This window comes from Phyllobates terribilis, unplaced genomic scaffold (genome assembly GCF_046119375.1).
Source record: "Phyllobates terribilis strain yellow unplaced genomic scaffold, ASM4611937v1 Scaffold_4__5_contigs__length_816908805, whole genome shotgun sequence".
NCBI classification, from domain to species: domain Eukaryota; kingdom Metazoa; phylum Chordata; class Amphibia; order Anura; family Dendrobatidae; genus Phyllobates; species Phyllobates terribilis.
In genome coordinates, this window is record NW_027362764.1 from 791,343,331 (window position 1) to 791,367,620 (window position 24,290).

A 24,290-nucleotide genomic window follows, 5' to 3' on the forward strand; every position below is an offset into this window, starting at 1 on the left:
TATTATAGTAGTTATATTCTTGTACATAGGGGCAGTATTGTAGCAGTTATATTCTTGTACATAGGAGCAGTATTATAGTAGTTATATTCTTGTACATAGGGGGCAGTATTGTAGTAGTTATATTCTTGTACATAAGAGCAGTATTATAGTAGTTATATTCTTGTACATGGGGGGCAGTATTATAGTAGTTATAGTCTTGTACATAGGAGCAGTATTATAGTAGTTATATTCTTGTAAATAGCAGCAGTATTATAGTAGTTATATTCTTTTACATAGGAGCAGTATTATAGTAGTTATATTCTTGTACATAGGAGCAGTATTATAGTAGTTATATTCTTGTACATAGAGTGCAGTATTATAGTAGTTATATTCTTGTACATAGGAGCAGTATTATAGTAGTTATATTCTTGTACATAGGAGCAGTATTATAGTAGTTATATTCTTGTACATAGGGGGCAGTATTGTAGTAGTTATATTCTTGTACATAGGGGCAGTATTATAGTAGTTCTATTCCTGTACATAGGAACAGTATTATAGTAGTTATATTCTTGTACATAGAAGCAGTATTATAGTAGTTATATTCTTGTACATAGGGGGCAGCATTATAGTAGTTATATTCTTGTACATAGGGGCAGTATTATAGTAGTTATATTCTTGTACATAGGGGCAGTATTATAGTAGTTATATTCCTGTAGATAGGAACAGTATTATAGTAGTTATATTCTTGTACATAGGAGCAGTATTATAGTAGTTATATTCTTGTACATAGGACCAGTAATATAGTAGTTATATTCCTGTACATAGGGGGGCAGTATTATAGTAGTTATATTCTTGTACATAGGGGGCAGTATTATAGTAGTTATATTCTTGTACATAGGAACACTATTATAGTAGTTATATTCTTGTACATAGAAGCAGTATTATAGTAGTTATATTCTTGTACATAGGGGGCAGCATTATAGTAGTTATATTCTTGTACATAGAAGCAGTATTATAGTAGTTATATCCTTGTACATAGGGGCAGTATTATAGTAGTTATATTCTTGTACATAGGACCAGTATTATAGTAGTTATATTCTTGTACATAGGAGCAGTATTACAGTAGTTATATTCTTGTACATAAGAGCAGTATTATAGCAGTTATATTCTTGTACATAGGGGGCAGTATTGTAGCAGTTATATTCTTGTACATAGGGGCAGTATTATAGTAGTTATATTCCTGTAGATAGGAACAGTATTATAGTAGTTATATTCTTGTACATAGGAGCAGTATTATAGTAGTTATATTCTTGTACATAGGACCAGTAATATAGTAGTTATATTCCTGTACATAGGGGGCAGTATTATAGTAGTTATATACTTGTACATAGGAACAGTATTATAGTAGTTATATTCTTGTACATAGAAGCAGTATTATAGTAGTTATATTCTTGTACATAGGGGGCAGCATTATAGTAGTTATATTCTTGTACATAGAAGCAGTATTATAGTAGTTATATCCTTGTACATAGGGGCAGCATTATAGTAGTTATATTCTTGAACATAGGACCAGTAATATAGTAGTTATATTCTTGTACATAGGAGCAGTATTACAGTAGTTATATTCTTGTACATAAGAGCAGTATTATAGTAGTTATATTCTTGTACATAGGGGGCAGTATTGTAGTAGTTATATTCTTGTACATAGGGCAGTATTATAGTAGTTATATTCTTGTACATAGGGGGCAGTATTGTAGCAGTTATATTCTTGTACATAAGAGCAGTATTATAGTAGTTATATTCTTGTACATGGGGGGCAGTATTATAGTAGTTATATTCTTGTACATAGGAGCAGTATTATAGTAGTTATATTCTTGTACATAGGAGCAGTATTATAGTAGTTATATTCTTGTACATAGGAGCAGTATTATAGTAGCTATATTCTTGTACATAGGGGCAGTATTATAGTAGTTATAATCTTGTATATAGGGGCAGTATTATAGTAGTTATAGTCTTGTACATAGGACCAGTATTATAGTAGTTATATTCTTGTAAATAGCAGCATTATTATAGTAGTTATATTCTTTTACATAGGAGCAGTATTATAGTAGCTATATTCTTGTACATAGGAGCAGTATTATAGTTGATATATTCTTGTACATAGAGGGCAATATTATAGTAGTTATATTCTTGTACATAGGGGCAGTATTATGGTAGTTATATTCTTGTACATAGGAGCAGTATTATGGTAGTTATATTCTTGTACATAGGAACAGTATTATAGTAGTTATATTCTTGTACATAGGACCAGTATTATAGTAGTTATATTCTTGTACATAGGACCAGTATTATAGTAGTTATATTCTTGTACATAGGACCAGTATTATAGTAGTTATATTCTTGTACATAGGAGCAGTATTATAGTAGTTATATTCTTGTACATAGGAGCAGTATTATAGTAGTTATATTCTTGTACATAGGGGGCAGTATTGTAGAAGTTATATTCTTGTACATAGAGGCAGTATTATAGTAGTTATATTCTTGTACATAGGAACAGAATTATAGTAGTTATATTCTTGTACATAGAAGCAGTATTATAGTAGTTTTTTCTTGTACATAGGGGGCAGCATTATAGTAGTTATATTCTTGTACATAGAAGCAGTATTATAGTAGTTATATCCTTGTAGATAGGGGCAGCATTATAGTAGTTATATTCTTGTACAAAGGACCAGTATTATAGTAGTTATATTCTTGTACATAGGAGCAGTATTACAGTAGTTATATTCTTGTACATAAGAGCAGTATTATAGTAGTTATATTCTTGTACATAGGTGGCAGTATTGTGGCAGTTATATTCTTGTACATAGGGGCAGTATTATAGTAGTTATATTCTTGTACATAGGGGCAGTATTGTAGCAGTTATATTCTTGTACATAGGAGCAGTATTATAGTAGTTATATTCTTGTACATAGGGGGCAGTATTGTAGTAGTTATATTCTTGTACATAAGAGCAGTATTATAGTAGTTATATTCTTGTACATGGGGGGCAGTATTATAGTAGTTATAGTCTTGTACATAGGAGCAGTATTATAGTAGTTATATTCTTGTAAATAGCAGCAGTATTATAGTAGTTATATTCTTTTACATAGGAGCAGTATTATAGTAGTTATATTCTTGTACATAGGAGCAGTATTATAGTAGTTATATTCTTGTACATAGAGTGCAGTATTATAGTAGTTATATTCTTGTACATAGGAGCAGTATTATAGTAGTTATATTCTTGTACATAGGAGCAGTATTATAGTAGTTATATTCTTGTACATAGGGGGCAGTATTGTAGTAGTTATATTCTTGTACATAGGGGCAGTATTATAGTAGTTCTATTCCTGTACATAGGAACAGTATTATAGTAGTTATATTCTTGTACATAGAAGCAGTATTATAGTAGTTATATTCTTGTACATAGGGGGCAGCATTATAGTAGTTATATTCTTGTACATAGGGGCAGTATTATAGTAGTTATATTCTTGTACATAGGGGCAGTATTATAGTAGTTATATTCCTGTAGATAGGAACAGTATTATAGTAGTTATATTCTTGTACATAGGAGCAGTATTATAGTAGTTATATTCTTGTACATAGGACCAGTAATATAGTAGTTATATTCCTGTACATAGGGGGGCAGTATTATAGTAGTTATATTCTTGTACATAGGGGGCAGTATTATAGTAGTTATATTCTTGTACATAGGAACACTATTATAGTAGTTATATTCTTGTACATAGAAGCAGTATTATAGTAGTTATATTCTTGTACATAGGGGGCAGCATTATAGTAGTTATATTCTTGTACATAGAAGCAGTATTATAGTAGTTATATCCTTGTACATAGGGGCAGTATTATAGTAGTTATATTCTTGTACATAGGACCAGTATTATAGTAGTTATATTCTTGTACATAGGAGCAGTATTACAGTAGTTATATTCTTGTACATAAGAGCAGTATTATAGCAGTTATATTCTTGTACATAGGGGGCAGTATTGTAGCAGTTATATTCTTGTACATAGGGGCAGTATTATAGTAGTTATATTCCTGTAGATAGGAACAGTATTATAGTAGTTATATTCTTGTACATAGGAGCAGTATTATAGTAGTTATATTCTTGTACATAGGACCAGTAATATAGTAGTTATATTCCTGTACATAGGGGGCAGTATTATAGTAGTTATATACTTGTACATAGGAACAGTATTATAGTAGTTATATTCTTGTACATAGAAGCAGTATTATAGTAGTTATATTCTTGTACATAGGGGGCAGCATTATAGTAGTTATATTCTTGTACATAGAAGCAGTATTATAGTAGTTATATCCTTGTACATAGGGGCAGCATTATAGTAGTTATATTCTTGAACATAGGACCAGTAATATAGTAGTTATATTCTTGTACATAGGAGCAGTATTACAGTAGTTATATTCTTGTACATAAGAGCAGTATTATAGTAGTTATATTCTTGTACATAGGGGGCAGTATTGTAGTAGTTATATTCTTGTACATAGGGCAGTATTATAGTAGTTATATTCTTGTACATAGGGGGCAGTATTGTAGCAGTTATATTCTTGTACATAAGAGCAGTATTATAGTAGTTATATTCTTGTACATGGGGGGCAGTATTATAGTAGTTATATTCTTGTACATAGGAGCAGTATTATAGTAGTTATATTCTTGTACATAGGAGCAGTATTATAGTAGTTATATTCTTGTACATAGGAGCAGTATTATAGTAGCTATATTCTTGTACATAGGGGCAGTATTATAGTAGTTATAATCTTGTATATAGGGGCAGTATTATAGTAGTTATAGTCTTGTACATAGGACCAGTATTATAGTAGTTATATTCTTGTAAATAGCAGCATTATTATAGTAGTTATATTCTTTTACATAGGAGCAGTATTATAGTAGCTATATTCTTGTACATAGGAGCAGTATTATAGTTGATATATTCTTGTACATAGAGGGCAATATTATAGTAGTTATATTCTTGTACATAGGGGCAGTATTATAGTAGTTATATTCTTGTATATAGGGGCAGTATTATAGTAGTTATATTCTTGTACATAGGGGCAGTATTGTAGTAGTTATATTCTTGTACATAGGGGCAGTATTTTAGTAGTTCTATTCCTGTACATAGGAACAGTATTATAGTAGTTATAGTCTTGTACATAGGACCAGTATTATAGTAGTTATATCCCTGTACATAGGAACAGTATTATAGTAGTTATATTCTTGTACATAAGAGCAGTATTATAGTAATTATATTCTTGCACATAGGGGGCAGTATTATAGTAGTTATATTCTTGTACATAGGAGCAGTATTATAGTAGTTATATTCTTGTACATAGGAGCAGTATTATAGTAGTTACATTCTTGTACATAGGGGCAGTATTATAGTAGTTATATTCTTGTATATAGGGGCAGTATTATAGTAGTTATATTCCTGTAGATAGGAACAGTATTATAGTAGTTATATTCTTGTACATAGGAGCAGTATTATAGTAGTTATATTCTTGTACATAGGACCAGTAATATAGTAGTTATATTCCTGTACATAGGGGGGCAGTATTATAGTAGTTATATTCTTGTACATAGGGGGCAGTATTATAGTAGTTATATTCTTGTACATAGGAACAGTATTATAGTAGTTATATTCTTGTAGATAGAAGCAGTATTATAGTAGTTATATTCTTGTACATAGGGGGCAGCATTATAGTAGTTATATTCTTGTACATAGAAGCAGTATTATAGTAGTTATATCCTTGTACATAGGGGCAGCATTATAGTAGTTATATTCTAGTACATAGGACCAGTATTATAGTAGTTATATTCTTGTACATAGGAGCAGTATTACAGTAGTTATATTCTTGTACATAAGAGCAGTATTATAGTAGCTATATTCTTGCACATAAGGGGCAATATTGTAGTAGTTATATTCTTGTACATAGGGGCAGTATTATAGTAGTTATATTCTTGTACATAGGGGGCAGTACTGTAGCAGTTATATTCTTGTACATAGGAGCAGTATTATAGTGGTTATATTCTTGTACATAGGGGGCAGTATTGTAGTAGTTTTATTCTTGTACATAAGAGCAGTATTATAGTAGTTATATTCTTGTACATGGGGTGCAGTATTATAGTAGTTATAGTCTTGTAAATAGCAGCAGTATTATAGTAGTTATATTCTTTTAAATAGGAGCAGTATTATAGTAGCTATATTCTTGTACATAGGAGCAGTATTATAGTAGTTATATTCTTGTACATAGAGGGCAGTATTATAATAGTTATATTCTTGTACATAGGGGCAGTATTATAGTAGTTATATTCTTGTAAATAGGAGCAGTATTATAGTAGTTATATTCTTGTACATAGGAGCAGTATTATAGTAGTTATATTCTTGTACATAGCGAGCAGTATTATAGTAGTTATATTCTTGTACATAGAAGCAGTATTATAGTAGTTATATTCTTGTACATAGGGGGCAGTTTTATAGTAGTTATATTCTTGTACATAGGAGCAGTATTATAGTAGTTATATTCTTGTACATAGGAGCAGTATTATAGTAGTTATATTCTTGTACATAGCGAGCAGTATTATAGTAGTTATATTCTTGTACATAGAAGCAGTATTATAGTAGTTATATTCTTGTACATAGGGGGCAGTATTATAGTAGTTATATTCTTGTACATAGGAGCAGTATTATAGTCGTTATATTCTTGTACATAGGAGCAGTATTATAGTAGTTATATTCTTGTACATAGGGGCAGTATTATAGTAGTTATATTCTTGTACATAGGAGCAGTATTATAGTAGTTATATTCTTGTACATAGGGGCAGTATTATAGTAGTTATATTCTAGTACATAGGGGCAGTATTATAGTAGTTATATTCTTGTACATAGGGGGCAGTATTATAGTAGTTATATTCTTGTACATAAGAGCAATATTATAGTAGTTATATTCTTGTACATAGTGGGCAGTATTGTAGTAGTTATATTCTTGTACATAGGGGCAGTATTATAGTAGTTCTATTCCTGTACATAGGAACAGTATTATAGTAGTTATAGTCTTGTACATAGGACCAGTATTATAGTAGTTATATTCCTGTACATAGGAACAGTATTATAGTAGTTATATTCTTGTACATAAGAGCAGTATTATAGTAATTATATTCTTGCACATAGGGGGCAGTATTATAGTAGTTATATTCTTGTACATAGGAGCAGTATTATAGTAGTTATATTCTTGTACATAGGAGTAGTATTATAGTAGTTATATTCTTGTACATAGGGGCAGTATTATAGTAGTTATATTCTAGTACATAGGGGCAGTATTATAGTAGTTATATTCTTGTACATAGGGGGCAGTATTATAGTAGTTATATTCCTGTAGATAGGAACAGTATTATAGTAGTTATATTCTTGTACATAGGAGCAGTATTATAGTAGTTATATTCTTGTACATAGGACCTGTAATATAGTAGTTATATTCCTGTACATAGGGGGGCAGTATTATAGTAGTTATATTCTTGTACATAGGGGGCAGTATTATAGTAGTTATATTCTTGTACATAGGAACAGTATTATAGTAGTTATATTCTTGTAGATAGAAGCAGTATTATAGTAGTTATATTCTTGTACATAGTGGGCAGCATTATAGTGGTTATATTCTTGTACATAGAAGCAGTATTATAGTAGTTATATCCTTGTACATAGGGGCAGCATTATAGTAGTTATATTCTTGTACATAGGACCAGTATTATAGTAGTTATATTCTTGTACATAGGAGCAGTATTACAGTAGTTATATTCTTGTACATAAGAGCAGTATTATAGTAGCTATATTCTTGCACATAAGGGGCAATATTGTAGTAGTTATATTCTTGTACATTGGGGCAGTATTATAGTAGTTATATTCTTGTACATAGGGGGCAGTAATGTAGCAGTTATATTCTTGTACATAGGAGCAGTATTATAGTAGTTATATTCTTGTACATAGGGGGCAGTATTGTAGTAGTTATATTCTTGTACATAAGAGCAGTATTATAGTAGTTATATTCTTGTACATGGGGGGCAGTATTATAGTAGTTATAGTCTTGTAAATAGCAGCAGTATTATAGTAGTTATATTCTTTTAAATAGGAGCAGTATTATAGTAGCTATATTCTTGTACATAGGAGCAGTATTATAGTAGTTATATTCTTGTACATAGAGGGCAGTATTATAATAGTTATATTCTTGTACATAGGGGCAGTATTATAGTAGTTATATTCTTGTACATAGGAGCAGTATTATAGTAGTTATATTCTTGTACATAGCGAGCAGTATTATAGTAGTTATATTCTTGTACATAGAAGCAGTATTATAGTAGTTATATTCTTGTACATAGGGGGCAGTTTTATAGTAGTTATATTCTTGTACATAGGAGCAGTATTATAGTAGTTATATTCTTGTACATAGGAGCAGTATTATAGTAGTTATATTCTTGTACATAGGGGCAGTATTATAGTAGTTATATTCTTGTACATAGGAGCAGTATTATAGTAGTTATATTCTTGTACATAGGGGCAGTATTATAGTAGTTATATTCTTGTACATAGGAGCAGTATTATAGTAGTTATATTCTTGTACATAGGGGCAGTATTATAGTAGTTATATTCTAGTACATAGGGGCAGTATTATAGTAGTTATATTCTTGTACATAGGGGGCAGTATTATAGTAGTTATATTCTTGTACATAAGAGCAATATTATAGTAGTTATATTCTTGTACATAGGGGCAGTATTATAGTAGTTCTATTCCTGTACATAGGAACAGTATTATAGTAGTTATAGTCTTGTACATAGGACCAGTATTATAGTAGTTATATTCCTGTACATAGGAACAGTATTATAGTAGTTATATTCTTGTACATAAGAGCAGTATTATAGTAATTATATTCTTGCACATAGGGGGCAGTATTATAGTAGTTATATTCTTGTACATAGGAGCAGTATTATAGTAGTTATATTCTTGTACATAGGAGCAGTATTATAGTAGTTATATTCTTGTACATAGGGGCAGTATTATAGTAGTTATATTCTTGTACATAGGAGCAGTATTATAGTAGTTATATTCTTGTACATAGGACCAGTAATATAGTAGTTATATTCCTGTACATAGGGGGGCAGTATTATAGTAGTTATATTCTTGTACATAGGGGGCAGTATTATAGTAGTTATATTCCTGTACATAGGAACAGTATTATAGTAGTTATATTCTTGTAGATAGAACCAGTATTATAGTAGTTATATTCTTGTACATAGGGGGCAGCATTATAGTAGTTATATTCTTGTACATAGAAGCAGTATTATAGTAGTTATATCCTTGTACATAGGGGCAGCATTATAGTAGTTATATTCTAGTACATAGGACCAGTATTATAGTAGTTATATTCTTGTACATAGGAGCAGTATTACAGTAGTTATATTCTTGTACATAAGAGCAGTATTATAGTAGCTATATTCTTGCACATAAGGGGCAATATTGTAGTAGTTATATTCTTGTACATAGGGGCAGTATTATAGTAGTTATATTCTTGTACATAGGGGGCAGTATTGTAGCAGTTATATTCTTTACATAGGAGCAGTATTATAGTAGTTATATTCTTCTACATAGGGGGCAGTATTGTAGTAGTTATATTCTTGTACATAAGAGCAGTATTATAGTAGTTATATTCTTGTACATGGGGTGCAGTATTATAGTAGTTATATTCTTGTACATAAGAGCAATATTATAGTAGTTATATTCTTGTACATAGGGGGCAGTATTGTAGTAGTTATATTATTGTACATAGGGGCAGTATTATAGTAGTTCTATTCCTGTACATAGGAACAGTATTATAGTAGTTATAGTCTTGTACATAGGACCAGTATTATAGTAGTTATATTCCTGTACATAGGAACAGTATTATAGTAGTTATATTCTTGTACATAAGAGCAGTATTATAGTAATTATATTCTTGCACATAGGGGGCAGTATTATAGTAGTTATATTCTTGTACATAGGAGCAGTATTATAGTAGTTATATTCTTGTACATAGGAGCAGTATTATAGTAGTTATATTCTTGTACATAGGGGCAGTATTATAGTAGTTATATTCTTTTATATAGGAACAGTATTATAGTAGTTATATTCTTGTACATAGGAGCAGTATTATAGTAGTTATATTCTTGTACATAGGACCAGTAATATAGTAGTTATATTCCTGTACATAGGGGGGCAGTATTATAGTAGTTATATTCTTGTACATAGGGGGCAGTATTATAGTAGTTATATTCTTGTACATAGGAACAGTATTATAGTAGTTATATTCTTGTAGATAGAAGCAGTATTATAGTAGTTATATTCTTGTACATAGGGGGCAGCATTATAGTAGTTATATTCTTGTACATAGAAGCAGTATTATAGTAGATATATCCTTGTACATAGGGGCAGCATTATAGTAGTTATATTCTTGTACATAGGACCAGTATTATAGTAGTTATATTCTTGTACATAGGAGCAGTATTACAGTAGTTATATTCTTGTACATAAGAGCAGTATTATAGTAGCTATATTCTTGCACATAAGGGGCAATATTGTAGTAGTTATATTCTTGTACATAGGGGCAGTATTATAGTAGTTATATTCTTGTACATAGGGGGCAGTATTGTAGCAGTTATATTCTTGTACATAGGAGCAGTATTATAGTAGTTATATTCTTGTACATAGGGGGCAGTATTGTAGTAGTTATATTCTTGTACATAAGAGCAGTATTATAGTAGTTATATTCTTGTACATGGGGGGCAGTATTATAGTAGTTATAGTCTTGTAAATAGCAGCAGTATTATAGTAGTTATATTCTTTTAAATAGGAGCAGTATTATAGTAGCTGTATTCTTGTACATAGGAGCAGTATTATAGTAGTTATATTCTTGTACATAGAGGGCAGTATTATAATAGTTATATTCTTGTACATAGGGGCAGTATTATAGTAGTTATATTCTTGTACATAGGAGCAGTATTATAGTAGTTATATTCTTGTACATAGGAGCAGTATTATAGTAGTTATATTCTTGTACATAGCGAGCAGTATTATAGTAGTTATATTCTTGTACATAGAAGCAGTATTATAGTAGTTATATTCTTGTACATAGGGGGCAGTTTTATAGTAGTTATATTCTTGTACATAGGAGCAGTATTATAGTAGTTATATTCTTGTACATAGGAGCAGTATTATAGTAGTTATATTCTTGTACATAGGGGCAGTATTATAGTAGTTATATTCTTGTACATAGGAGCAGTATTATAGTAGTTATATTCTTGTACATAGGGGCAGTATTATAGTAGTTATATTCTAGTACATAGGGGCAGTATTATAGTAGTTATATTCTTGTACATAGGGGGCAGTATTATAGTAGTTATATTCTTGTACATAGGAACAGTATTATAATAGTTATATCCTTGTACATAGGGGGAGTATTATAGTAGTTATATTCTTGTACATAGGGGCAGTATTATAGTAGTTATATTCTTGTACATAGGGGGCAGTATTATAGTAGTTATATTCTTGTACATAAGAGCAATATTATAGTAGTTATATTCCTGTACATAGGAACAGTATTATAGTAGTTATATTCTTGTACATAGGACCAGTATTATAGTAGATATATTCTTGTACATAGAAGCAGTATTATAGTAGTTATATTCTTGTACATAGGAGCAGTATTATAGTAGTTATATTCTTGTACATAGGGGCAGTATTATAGTAGTTATATTCTTGTACATAGGAACAGTATTATAGTAGTTATATTCTTGTACATAGAAGCAGTATTATATTAGTTATATTCTTATGCATAGGGGGCAGCATTATAGTAGTTATATTCTTGTACATAGGAGCAGTATTATAGTAGTTATATTCTTGTACATAAGAGCAGTATTACAGTAGTTATATTCTTGTACATAAGAGCAGTATTATAGTAGTTATATTCTTGTACATAGGGGGCAGTATTGTAGTAGTTATATTCTTGTACATAGGGGCAGTATTATAGTAGTTATATTCTTGTACATAGGGGGCAGTATTGTAGCAGTTATATTCTTGTACATAGGAGCAGTATTATAGTAGTTATATTCTTGTACATAGGGGGCAGTATTGTAGTAGTTATATTCTTGTACATAGGAGCAGTATTATAGTAGTTATATTCTTGTACATGGGGGGCAGTACTATAGTAGTTATAGTCTTGTACATAGGAGCAGTATTATAGTAGTTATATTCTTGTAAATATCAGCAGTATTATAGTAGTTATATTCTTTTACATAGGAGCAGTATTATAGTAGTTATATTCTTGTACATAGGGGGCAGTATTGTAGTAGTTATATTCTTGTACATAGGAGCAGTATTATAGTAGTTATATTCTTGTACATAGAGGGCAGTATTATAGTAGTTATATTCTTGTACATAGCGGCAGTATTATAGTAGTTATATTCTTGTATATAGGGGCAGTATTATAGTAGTTATATTCTTGTACATAGGAGCAGTATTATAGTAGTTATATTCTTGTACATAGGGGCAGTATTATAATAGTTATATTCCTGTAGATAGGAACTGTATTTTAGTAGTTATATTCTTGTACATAGGAGCAGTATTATAGCAGTTATATTCTTGTACATAGGACCAGTATTATAGTAGTTATATTCTTGTACGTAGGAGCAGTATTATAGTAGTTATATTCTTGTCCATATTAACAGTATTATAGTAGTTATATTCTTGTACATAGAAGCAGTATTATAGTAGTTATATTCTTGTACATAGGAGCAGTATTATAGTAGTTATATTCCTGTACATAGGGGGGCAGTATTATAGTAGTTATATTCCTGTACATAGGAACAGTATTATAGTAGTTATATTCTTGTACATAGGACCAGTATTATAGTAGTTATATTCTTGTACATAGGAGCAGTATTATAGTAGTTATATTCTTGTCCATAGGAACAGTATTATAGTAGTTATATTCTTGTACATAGAAGCAGTATTATAGTAGTTATATTCTTGTACATAGGAGCAGTATTATAGTAGTTATATTCCTGTACATAGGGGGGCAGTATTATAGTAGTTATCTTCCTGTACATAGGAACAGTATTATAGTAGTTATATTCTTGTACATAGGAGCAGTATTATAGTAGTTATATTCTTGTACATAAGAGCAGTATTATAGTAGTTATATTCTTGTCCTTAGGAACAGTATTATAGTAGTTATATTCTTGTACATAGAAGCAGTATTATAGTAGTTATATTCTTGTACATAGGGGGCAGCATTATAGTAGTTATATTCTTGTACGTAGGAGCAGTATTATAGTAGTTATATTCTTGAACATAGGAGCAGGATTACAGTAGTTATATTCTTGTACATAAGAGCAGTATTATAGTAGTTACATTCCTGTACATAGGGGCAGTATTATAGTAATTATATTCTTGTACATAGGGGCAGTATTATAGTAGTTATATTCCTGTACATAGGGGGCAGTATTGTAGTAGTTATATTCTTGTACATAGGGACAGTATTATACTAGTTATATTCTTGTACATAGGGGGCAGTATTGTAGCAGTTATATTCTTGTACATAGGAGCAGTATTATAGTAGTTATATTCTTGTACATAGGGGGCAGTATTGTAGTAGTTATATTCTTGTACATAAGAGCAGTATTATAGTAGTTATATTCTTGTACATGGGGAGCAGTATTATAGTAGTTATTTTCTTGAACATAGGAGCAGTATTAAAGTAGTTATATTTTTGTAAATAGCAGCAGTATTATAGTAGTTATATTCTTGTACATAGGAGCAGTATTATAGTAGCTATATTCTTGTACATAGAGGGCAGTATTATAGTAGTTATATTCTTGTACATAGGGGCAGTATTATAGTAGTTATATTCTTCTATATAGGGGCAGTATTATAGTAGTTATATTCTTGTACATATGAGCAGTATTATAGTAGTTATATTCTTGTACATAGGGGCAGTATTATAGTAGTTATTATCCTGTAGATAGGAACAGTATTATAGTAGTTATATTCTTGTACATAGGACCAGTAATATAGTAGTTATATTCTTGTACATAGGGGGCAGTATTATAGTAATTATATTCTTGTACATAGGGGCAGTATTATAGTAGTTATATTCTTGTACATAGGAGCAGTATTGTAGTAGTTATATTCTTGTACATAAGGGCAGTATTATAGTAGTTATATTCTTGTACATAGGGGCAGTATTATAGTAGTTATATTCTTGTACATAGGGGGGCAGTATTATAGTAGTTATATTTTTGTAGATAGGAACAGTATTATAGTAGTTATTAGAGATGAGCGTTGTTCTATTCGAACTGTTCGCCAATCTCAAATTCGAGCTGTTTTGGGCGGTGTTCGAGCCGTTCGGCGAACACGAACAATTTGAGAAAAATTCGGCTGTTCGAGGTTATGTTCGATAACTGTTCGTCCACCAAAATCATAACTGGATTTTTTCTCAGTAATGATGAAAATTAATGTTAATACGCAGTTTGAGTGTACAGCGGGGCGGGGGGAGGGGCAGGGGATGGATCTCTGCAGGAACAATGAAGATCTCCATTTTTTTTTCTCTTTCCCGCATTTGCAGTGGGGAGGTGCAGTCCGTCAGCCTATCAGCAGCGCACACACGGAGCGAAGTGCTTTTTTTCACACAAGCAAGGGCATGTGTGATTGGCAGTGTATGTCACATGTCCTTGCCCTATAAGACCAAGCCATTTTCCCCGTCGCCACCATTTTCTCACTGCTGCAGCTGCGTGTTAGACTGCACCGCTGTTGCTGTGTGCGCTATACCTTGTTAATTTCAAGCCAATTTTCGCACAAATCTACAGATAGCTTGGGAGTAGGGAATAGTTGTGATTGCAGTCCTTTTAAGGACTAGGTTACAGCATTTCCTATGACTTTTATCAGGCAGGTCTGTGCTCTTAAATAGATAGATTGTGGGAGTAAAGACTAATTGTAATTGGAGTCCTTTTCAGGACTAGGTTACATCAGTTCCTATCAGTGTTTGCCAGGCAGGTCTGTGCCAGTGCTGTGCAAGTTTTTTTCACAGCATTTGGCTGAATCTAGCAAAGCCAATCCTTTTTGGCCTATTGCAGAGTGTGTTAGTCAGTGGAGTAGCCTATCTGTGTTGCAAGATATACCACCTGTGTATAGAATACCAATTTTTTTACTGCACCTAGTGAAGTAAAATCTTTTGGGCATAGCATCATTCTATTAGTCCATCTATACTGACCTCCATCAGGTTGCAAATTAAAACTAATTTTTATCTGCATCTACCTCTGAAAAAATATTTGGCCTTCTAGCTGTGTGTGGGACTTGTTCTATTAGTCCATCTATACTGACCTCCATCAGGTTGCAAACTGAATATAGTTTTTTCTGCATCTACCTCTGAAAAAATATTTGGGCTTCTAGCTGTGTGCGGGACTTGTTGTATTAGTCCATCTATACTGACCTCCATCAGGTTGCAAACTGAATATATTTTTTTGTGCATCTACCTCTGAAAAAATATTTGGCCTTCTAGTAGTGTGTCGGACTTTCTCTATTAGTCCATCTATACTGACCTCCATCAGGTTGCAAATTAAAACTAATTTTTATCTGCATCTACCTCTGAAAAAATATTTGGGCTTCTAGCAGTGTGTCGGACTTTCTCTATTAGTCCATCTATACTGACCTCCATCAGGTTGCAAACTGAATATAGTTTTTTCTGCATCTACCTCTGAAAAAATATTGGGCTTCTAGTAGTGTGTCGGACTTTCTCTATTAGTCCATCTATACTGACCTCCATCAGGTTGCAAACTGAATATAGTTTTTTCTGCATCTACCTCTGAAAAAATATTTGGCCTTCTAGCGGTGTGTGGGTCTTGTTCTATTAATCCATCTATACTGACCTCCATCAGGTTGCAAATTCAAAATAATTTTTTTCTGCATCTAACCCAGCCAATAGTTTTGGCCTATACCACAGTTTGGCCACTCAGCTCTGCTCGGTTACCATCCATTGTTTTTTTGTGCAAACAACTACAGAGTTGTGAATTAGTTAACCACCAAAATGAGTGGAAAAAGGACTGCTGCTGGTGGAAAGTGGAATAGGCGTGTTGGGAAGGGGAAAAAAGGTTGTGTCCGTGGGGTAGGTGTTAAAGCAACAGTAACATCTGCAGAAGAAAGACCATCTTCCAGCCAAACTAAAATGTCTACTTCTTTTAGCGGACAATGTGATAAGATCCCTTTCTTACGGCCACGCCAATCGCTACAAATTCCAGATGAGGCACAAAAACAGCAGGTGCTTCAATGGATATCAAGTGCTCCTTTAAGTGGGCTCTCCTCCACATCAACTTCAACATCACAAATACTCCAGTCCTCAAAGGTGTCACCCAAATCGCACTTGCTTCCTCACAGCTCCCAAATCTCCAGCTGCCCGTCTGAGTATGAGGTAGAACAGATGGTTGAGTCTGCAGAGCTGTTTACTCATACTATAGCCTGGGAATCAGAGGTCGACTCCAGCGCTTCTGTGAATCCAGACGAGGAAATGATCTGCACTGATGCCCAGAATCTTTATGAGTCGGATCCAGGACCAGACGCAGAAGGTTCTGACCATAATGTAGACCCTCATTCCCAAACTGTAACTCCTGTTGGTGGAGACAATGAGGAAGACGATGATAAGACTCAAATACCTGATTGGAGCGACAACTTTAGTTTTTTGTCAGGGCAGGAACAGGTTGGCTCTGAGGACGACGGGTGTGATAACGCACAGGGTGATGATGATGAGGTCGGAGATCCCACTTACTGTCAACCCACAGTCAGCCAAGAGATGAGGTCAGCAGAGGAGGTGGAGGAAGATGCTAGTGACGACGAGGTCAGGTTGCGCCTTCCTGGACAGAGACGTAGTACTGGAAACACGTCAACAACTGCATGCTCAAACACAACTCTGCCTCTCACCACAAGTCGTGGTGGCTCTTCAGGTCGCATGGGTGCTAAGCCTTGCATAGCCTGGGCATTTTTTCAGATCGATAAAGATGACCCAACTCGTGTTATCTGTAACATTTGTCAGCAAAAGCTAAGTAGAGGCCAAAAAATACATAGTTTGAGTACTTCATGCATGAACCGGCACATGGACATGAAGCATAAGTTGCAGTGGGAAGCTCAGTGTGCTACAATGCGGCCTAGCCGGCCGGGCCAACCACCGTCTGCCATATCTTGTGCATCCGCGGCCTCTTCATCCTCTGTGACTGGGGGGACAGCAGTCACACCTGTTTTGGGGCGCAGACCTGTCACCTCTTTACCCGCAACAGCCAGCGTGATTGGCAGGTCATCATTTTCTTTGGAGGTGGTAACACCAGCTGGTGTTGAGCGCTGTCCGACATCGATAGCACCACCTTTGGATCAAGGCAACCTAACATGTCCGCCTGCATCTTCCTCACAGACCGGCAGTTTGCCGGGGACACCCTTATCAACCCCGTCTAAGCACAATAGCCAGCCCTCGGTCCCTCAGATGTGGACAAGTAAAAGACCATTTCCTCCTAGCCATGAGAAAGCTAAGAGGTTGAATTTCACCATCTGCAAGCTCTTGGCTGCAGAAATGCTGCCTTTCCGCCTGGTGGACACAGAGGATTTTCGAGACCTTATGTTCGTCGCAGTGCCCCAGTACCAGATGCCCAGTCGGCACTACTTCTCAAAGAAAGGTGTGCCTGCGCTCCACCAGCATGTCGCACACAACATCACCGCTTCTTTGAGAAACTCTGTGTGTGACAGGGTGCATTTCACCACAGACACTTGGACGAGTAGGCATGGACAGGGGCGTTACATGTCGCTGACTGGGCACTGGGTAACTATGGTGACAGCAGGACAAGGGGCTGCTGTCCAAGTCTTGCCGTCCCCACGAGTTGTGCGTCAATCCTCTTTATGTCAAAGTTCCTCCACTGCTTCTGCCTCCTCAACCTCCTCTCGGTCTTCCACCTGCACCCAAAGCCTGTCTGGTCATGCCACAAGCTTTCTAACTGCGCAGAAGGGATCCTGCACACCTCCTTACTATGCTGGCAGTAGGGCTCAACGTCATCAGGCGGTTTTTACATTGAAATGTCTGGGAAATGTGAGTCACACAGCTGAGGAGTTGTGGTCAGCTCTGGAGAACCAATTTCATGAATGGTTGTCTCCACTGGACCTGAAACCAGGGAAGGCCGTGTGCGACAATGCTGCAAACCTGGGTGCGGCCCTTCGCCGGGGCAATGTCACACACGTGCCTTGTATGGCTCACGTGTTGAACCTGGTTGTCCAGCAATTTTTAGCCCACTATCCCAGACTAGATGGCCTTCTGCAGAGGGCACGGTCGCTGTGTGCTCACTTCCGCCGTTCGCATCCCGCAGCTCAGCGACTTACATCTCTACAGAAGTCGTTGGGCCTGCCACTTCACCGGCTAAAATGCGATGTGCCTACCCGGTGGAATTCAACTCTGCACATGTTGCAGCGACTGTGGCAGCACCGACAAGCCCTGGTGCAATACGTTCTGACGTATAGCCTGGGCCAACGAGATCCAGAGGTTGGGCAAATCACGCTGGAGGAGTGGTCTCAGATCAGGGACCTATGCACCCTTCTGCACAGTTTTGAAATGGCGACGAAGATGTTTAGTGCTGACGATGCCATTATCAGCATGACTATTCCGGTGATTTACATGCTGGAGCACAAGTTAAACAGAATTCAGAGTCAGGTGGTGGGATAAGAGGAGGTGGAGGAAGTAGAGGAGGAGTCGTATGCGGAAGGGATAACATCTCCAAGGTCCAGACGGTCGGCAGCACCAAGGTGGCAGGCATGGGAGGGTGGGGGAGAGGAATTAACCAGGGCGCATGGTAGCAGCCAAACTGTTGAGGAAGGTGCAGGAGCCGAGGAAGAAGTGGAGGACGAACTGGCGATGGGCATGTAAGACTCATCAGATGAGGGAGACCTTGATCACATTTCTGTTGTGCGAGGTTGGGGGGAGAGGACAGAGGAAGGAAGCATGATTGTTACCTCGCCACCAACACAACAGGGACTTGGTGCTCCTGGATGCGCAACACACATGAGTGCCTTCTTGCTGCACTACCTGCAACATGACCCTCGAATTGTGAGAATTAGAAATAATCCTGACTACTGGGTTGCCACACTGTTAGATCCCCGGTACAAAAGTAAATTTGCAGAAATTATTCCTGCCATAGAAAGGGATACACGCATGCAGGAGTATCAGCAGAGACTGTTGCAGAATCTTACATGTGCTTTTCCACAAAATACCAGTGGTGCACGTAGTGAATCTCACAGTTCCAACTTGCCAACCGTGGGACCGTCAAGTGTTCAGCACTCAAACCGTAACAGAACCACAGTATCTGCTGGTAACATCAATTTTGCGGAATCATTTCACCACTTTTTTAGCCCATCCTTTGCAAGGCCACAGGAGACAAGAAGTCTGACACATAGTCAACGCCTAGAGACGATGGTACAGGAGTATCTCCAAGTAAACATTGAAGCCATGACTGTGTCACTGGACCCTTGCTCTTTTTGGGCTTCCAATCTGGATAAATGGCCGGAGCTAGCCACTTACGCCTTGGAGATCTTGTCATGCCCCGCAGCCAGCGTTCTGTCTGAACGTGTGTTCAGCGCTGCTGGTGGTGTGCTGACAGATAAGCGCACGCGGCTCTCCACTGATAATGTAGACAGACTCACGTTCATAAAGATGAACAAATCATGGATCCGAAATGACTTTTCTACCCCTGTGTCATCCTGGGGAGAGTAAAAGCTTGATGATTGGTTAAAATCACCCTACCAAACGTTTTAAGCTTTCAAATTACTAATCATGTTTATCTGTATCTTGACTGGAAAATAATTTGGGCTTTGTAGCAGTGTGCAGCACTGATCCTATTAGGCCATCTATAATAAGCTCCACCAGATTTAAAATTAAAAATAATTTTTAGCTGCATCTAGCCCGGAAAATAATTTTGGGGCTCCGAGATGCGCAAGACACATAGAATCATAGAATCATAGAATCATAGAATGGTAGAGTTGGAAGGGACCTCCTGGGTCATCTGGTCCAACCCCCTGCTCAAAGCAGGATTCACTAAATCATCTCAGACAGATGTCTGTCCAGCCTCTGTTTGAAGACGTCCATTGAAGGGGAACTCACCACCTCTCGTGGCAGCCTGTTCCACTCATTAATCACCCTAACTGTCAAAAAGTTTTTTCTAATATCTAATCTGTGTCTCCTCCCATTTAGTTTCATCCCATTGCTTCTAGTCTTTCCTTGTGCAAATGAGAATAAAGATGATCCTTCTACAATGTGACAGCCCTTGACATATTTGTAGACAGCTATTAAGTCTCCTCTCAGTCTTCTTTTTTGCAAGCTAAACATTCCCAAATCCTGCAACCGTTCCTCATAGGACATGGTTTGCAGACCAGTCACCATTCTGGTCGCTCTTCTCTGAACTTGCTCCAGTTTGTCTATGTCTTTTTTAAAATGTGGTGCCCAAAACTGTACACAGTATTCCAGATGAGGTCTGACCAAAGAGGAGTAAAGACCGATAATGACTTCACGTGATCTAGACTGTATGCTTCTGTTAATACATCCCAGAATTGTATTTGCCTTTTTTGCTGCTGCATCACACTGTTGACTCATGTTCAGTCTATGATCTATTAGTATACCTAAGTCTTTTTCACATGTACTGTTGCTTAGCTCTATTCCTCCCATTCTGTATATGTTTTTTTCATTTTTATTGCCCAGATGTAGTACTTTGCATTTTTCCCTGTTAAAAACCATTCTGTTGGTTGCTGCCCACTGCTCCAGTTTATTTAGGTCTTTTTGAATCCTCTCTCTCTCTTCTCTAGTATTAGCTATCCCTCCTAGCTTTGTGTCATCAGCAAATTTAATCAGTTTACCCTCAATTCCTTCATCTAAATCATTGATAAAGATGTTGAACAATACAGGTCCCAGGACAGAGCCCTGTGGTACCCCACTTGAGACATTCATCCAGCTGGATGTGAAGCCATTTACAACCACCCTTTGAGTCCGATCACTAAGCCAGTTATGAATCCACCTAACAGTTGCCTGGTCCATTGCATACTTGGTCATTTTTTCAATAAGGATGGTGTGAGATACTTTGTCAAATGCTTTGCTGAAGTCAAGATATACTATATCTACAGCATTTCCCTGATCCACCCAGTCAGTGATTCTGTCATAGAAGGAAATTAAGTTAGTCTGACATGACTTGTTAGTTACAAACCCATGCTGACTCTGGTTAATCACTTCATTCTTATCCATGTACTTACATACATGTTGTTTAATAATTTGTTCAAAGATCTTTCCTGGTATAGAAGTCAGACTCACCGGCCTATAGTTCCCTGGGTCCACCTTCTTCCCCTTTTTGAAGATAGGAACAACATTTGCTCTTCTCCAGTCTTCTGGGACTTCTCCTGTTCTCCAAGAATTTTCAAAGATTATGGAGAGTGGTTCTAAAATTTCTTCTACGATCTCCTTCAGTACTCTGGGGTGTAATTCATCTGGACCTGGAGACTTGAACTCATTTATGTTAGCTAAATATTCCCTCACAATCTTTCTGTTTACAGATAACTTGGATTCCTCTATTCCTTTAAAAGGACAGTGAAGATCAGTTGATGTTACATTTTCTTTCTGAGAGAAAACAGATGCAAAATAGGAATTAAAAAGTTTGGCCTTCTCAACATCCTCTCTTACCATTTCTCCATTTTCATCCTGTAAAAATCCTATAGCATCTTTGACTTTTCTTTTACTTCTGACATACCCCCAAAATCCTTTTTTATTGCTTTTGACATCTTTTGCAAGCCTTAATTCATTGTCAGCTTTAGCTAACCTGATACGTGCCCTACAGGATCTGCAGACTGCATTATAATCTTCTTTAGATATGCCTCCCTCTTTCCATTTAATAAACATTTCTTTCTTTCTTTTTAGCATGTGTTTAAGTTCTGTGTTCATCCATCCTGGTTTCCTTAAATGCTTCCCATTCTTCCTACTTTTCGGGATTGTTAACGATTGTGCTTTGAGAATCTCATTTTTAAAAATTTCCCATCCTTCCTGGACATTTTTGTCCTTAAGGACATCCAGCCATTGGATCCCTCCTATTCTCTTTCTGAGTCTCTTAAAATCTGCCTTTCTAAAATCTAACCTTGAAGTTTGAGTCTTCACATGTCTTCCTCCTCTAGTTATCCAAAATTCTATAATAGCATGATCGCTACTTCCTAGGGTCCCAGCCACCTTTACCTCCTCAACCATTTCCTCCCTGTTTATAAGGATTAGATCCAAAGTAGCAGATCCCCTTGTTTTCTCCCCTACCTTTTGGAAGATAAAGTTGTCAGCAAGAGAGGATAAGAATTTGCTTGACCTGTTAGTTTTACTTGAGAGAGATTCCCAACAAATGTCTGGATAGTTGAAATCTCCCATGACCACTACGTCATATTTTTTGGAGAACTTGGTCATTTGATACATAAAGAGTTCATCCATATCTTCAGCTTGCCCAGGTGGCCTGTAGTAAATGCCTACAATGGTGTCCTTTCCGTTGTTCTCTCCTTGTATTCTTACCCAAACAGTTTCCACAGAACTCCCAGTCTCTGAAGCTTCAATCTCTGTGCAGATATACGCTTTTCTAACATACAATGCAACACCTCCTCCTCGTTTATCAAGTCTGTTTCTTGCAAATAAGTTGTATCCTTTTAGCCTTTTATTCCAATCATGTGTATCGTCCCACCAAGTTTCAGTGATTCCAATGACATCATATTCCTTTTCCTGCATTAGTAGTTCCAATTCTCCTTGTTTGTTGCCCATGCTTTGTGCATTTGTATAAAAACATTTTAGTTTGTGATTGGTTTCTCTTCCTCCCATATTTTTATTATTTAAATTGTTTTGTCTTTGTTCTTCTTTTCCACTTCCAGTAGCAGAGATCTCAATAGTATTTGTCAGCTGTATGGCTTTTTCTGGCCTTTTGCTTCCCTTCCCACATTGTTCTAGTTTAAAGCTCTTCTGATGAGTGTAGCAAGGCGACTTCCAAATACATGTTCCAAATACACTACCTGCAGCATGACCCTCATATTGTCAGAATTCGAAGTAATCATGACTACTGGGTTGCCACACTCTTAGATCCCCCAAACTTTTCGATCAACCTTTTCATTTTAATAAAGACCAAAAAAATGGTCATTTTTGAAATTATAAGCATTAGCAGGTTGTTAGAAACTGAAATCAAACAGTTTTCAACTCAAAACTTTATTCTAGGTGATGTTACATTTTCACATAGGACCGCTTGTTCGAAAGGAGCGTCTGAACTCTCTCGTCCATTGAATTTGTCAGGTTTTGGATGGTTTCTGCTTCAATTGTTTTGCATGAGGACAGAATACCCTCCCAGAGCTGTTGCTTAGATGTGAACTGCCTCCCGCCATCATAGACACTCCTTTTAATGATGCTCCAAAGGTTCTGAATGGGGTAGAGGTCAGGGGAGCATGGGGGTCACACCATAAGTTTGTCCCCTTTTATGCCCATATCAGCCAGAGATGCAGATGTTTTATGTGCAGCATGAGATGGTGCATTATCATGCAGAAAAATGATCTTGCTGTGAAATACACGGTTCTTCTTCTTGAACCATGGCAGGAAGTGCTGTTTGAGAAAATCCACATACATTATGGAGTTCATCTTTAGCGCCTTCAGGGATCCTAAAGGGGCCGACAATCTCTCTCCCCATGATTCCAGCCCAAAACATTACTCCACCTCCTCCTTGTTGGCGCTGTAGCCGTGTTTGCGTGGGGTGTCCATCAACCAGCCATCCTCCACTCCATCCATCTGGACCATCGAGCGCTGCACGGCACTCATCCGTGAACAAAACAGTTTTGAAATCAGTCTTCATGTAATGTTTGGCCCACTGGAGCCGTTTCTGCTTGTGTGAAGTGGATAGAGGAGGTCGACAGGATGGCGTATGCACAGCTACAAACCTCTGAAGGACCCTGCATCTTGTTGTTCGGGGGACGTTGGAGGCACAAGCAGCTTCAAAAACTTGTCTGCTGCTATGACAAGGCTTTTTTGCCGCTGCTCTTTCAACCTGACGTAATTGCCTGTAGGAAAGAGTCCTCAATTTGCCCTTATCAGCACGCACACGTGTGTACTGTGAATCAGCTACATACTTCTTGATTGCCAAGACACTTCATCCTGATCA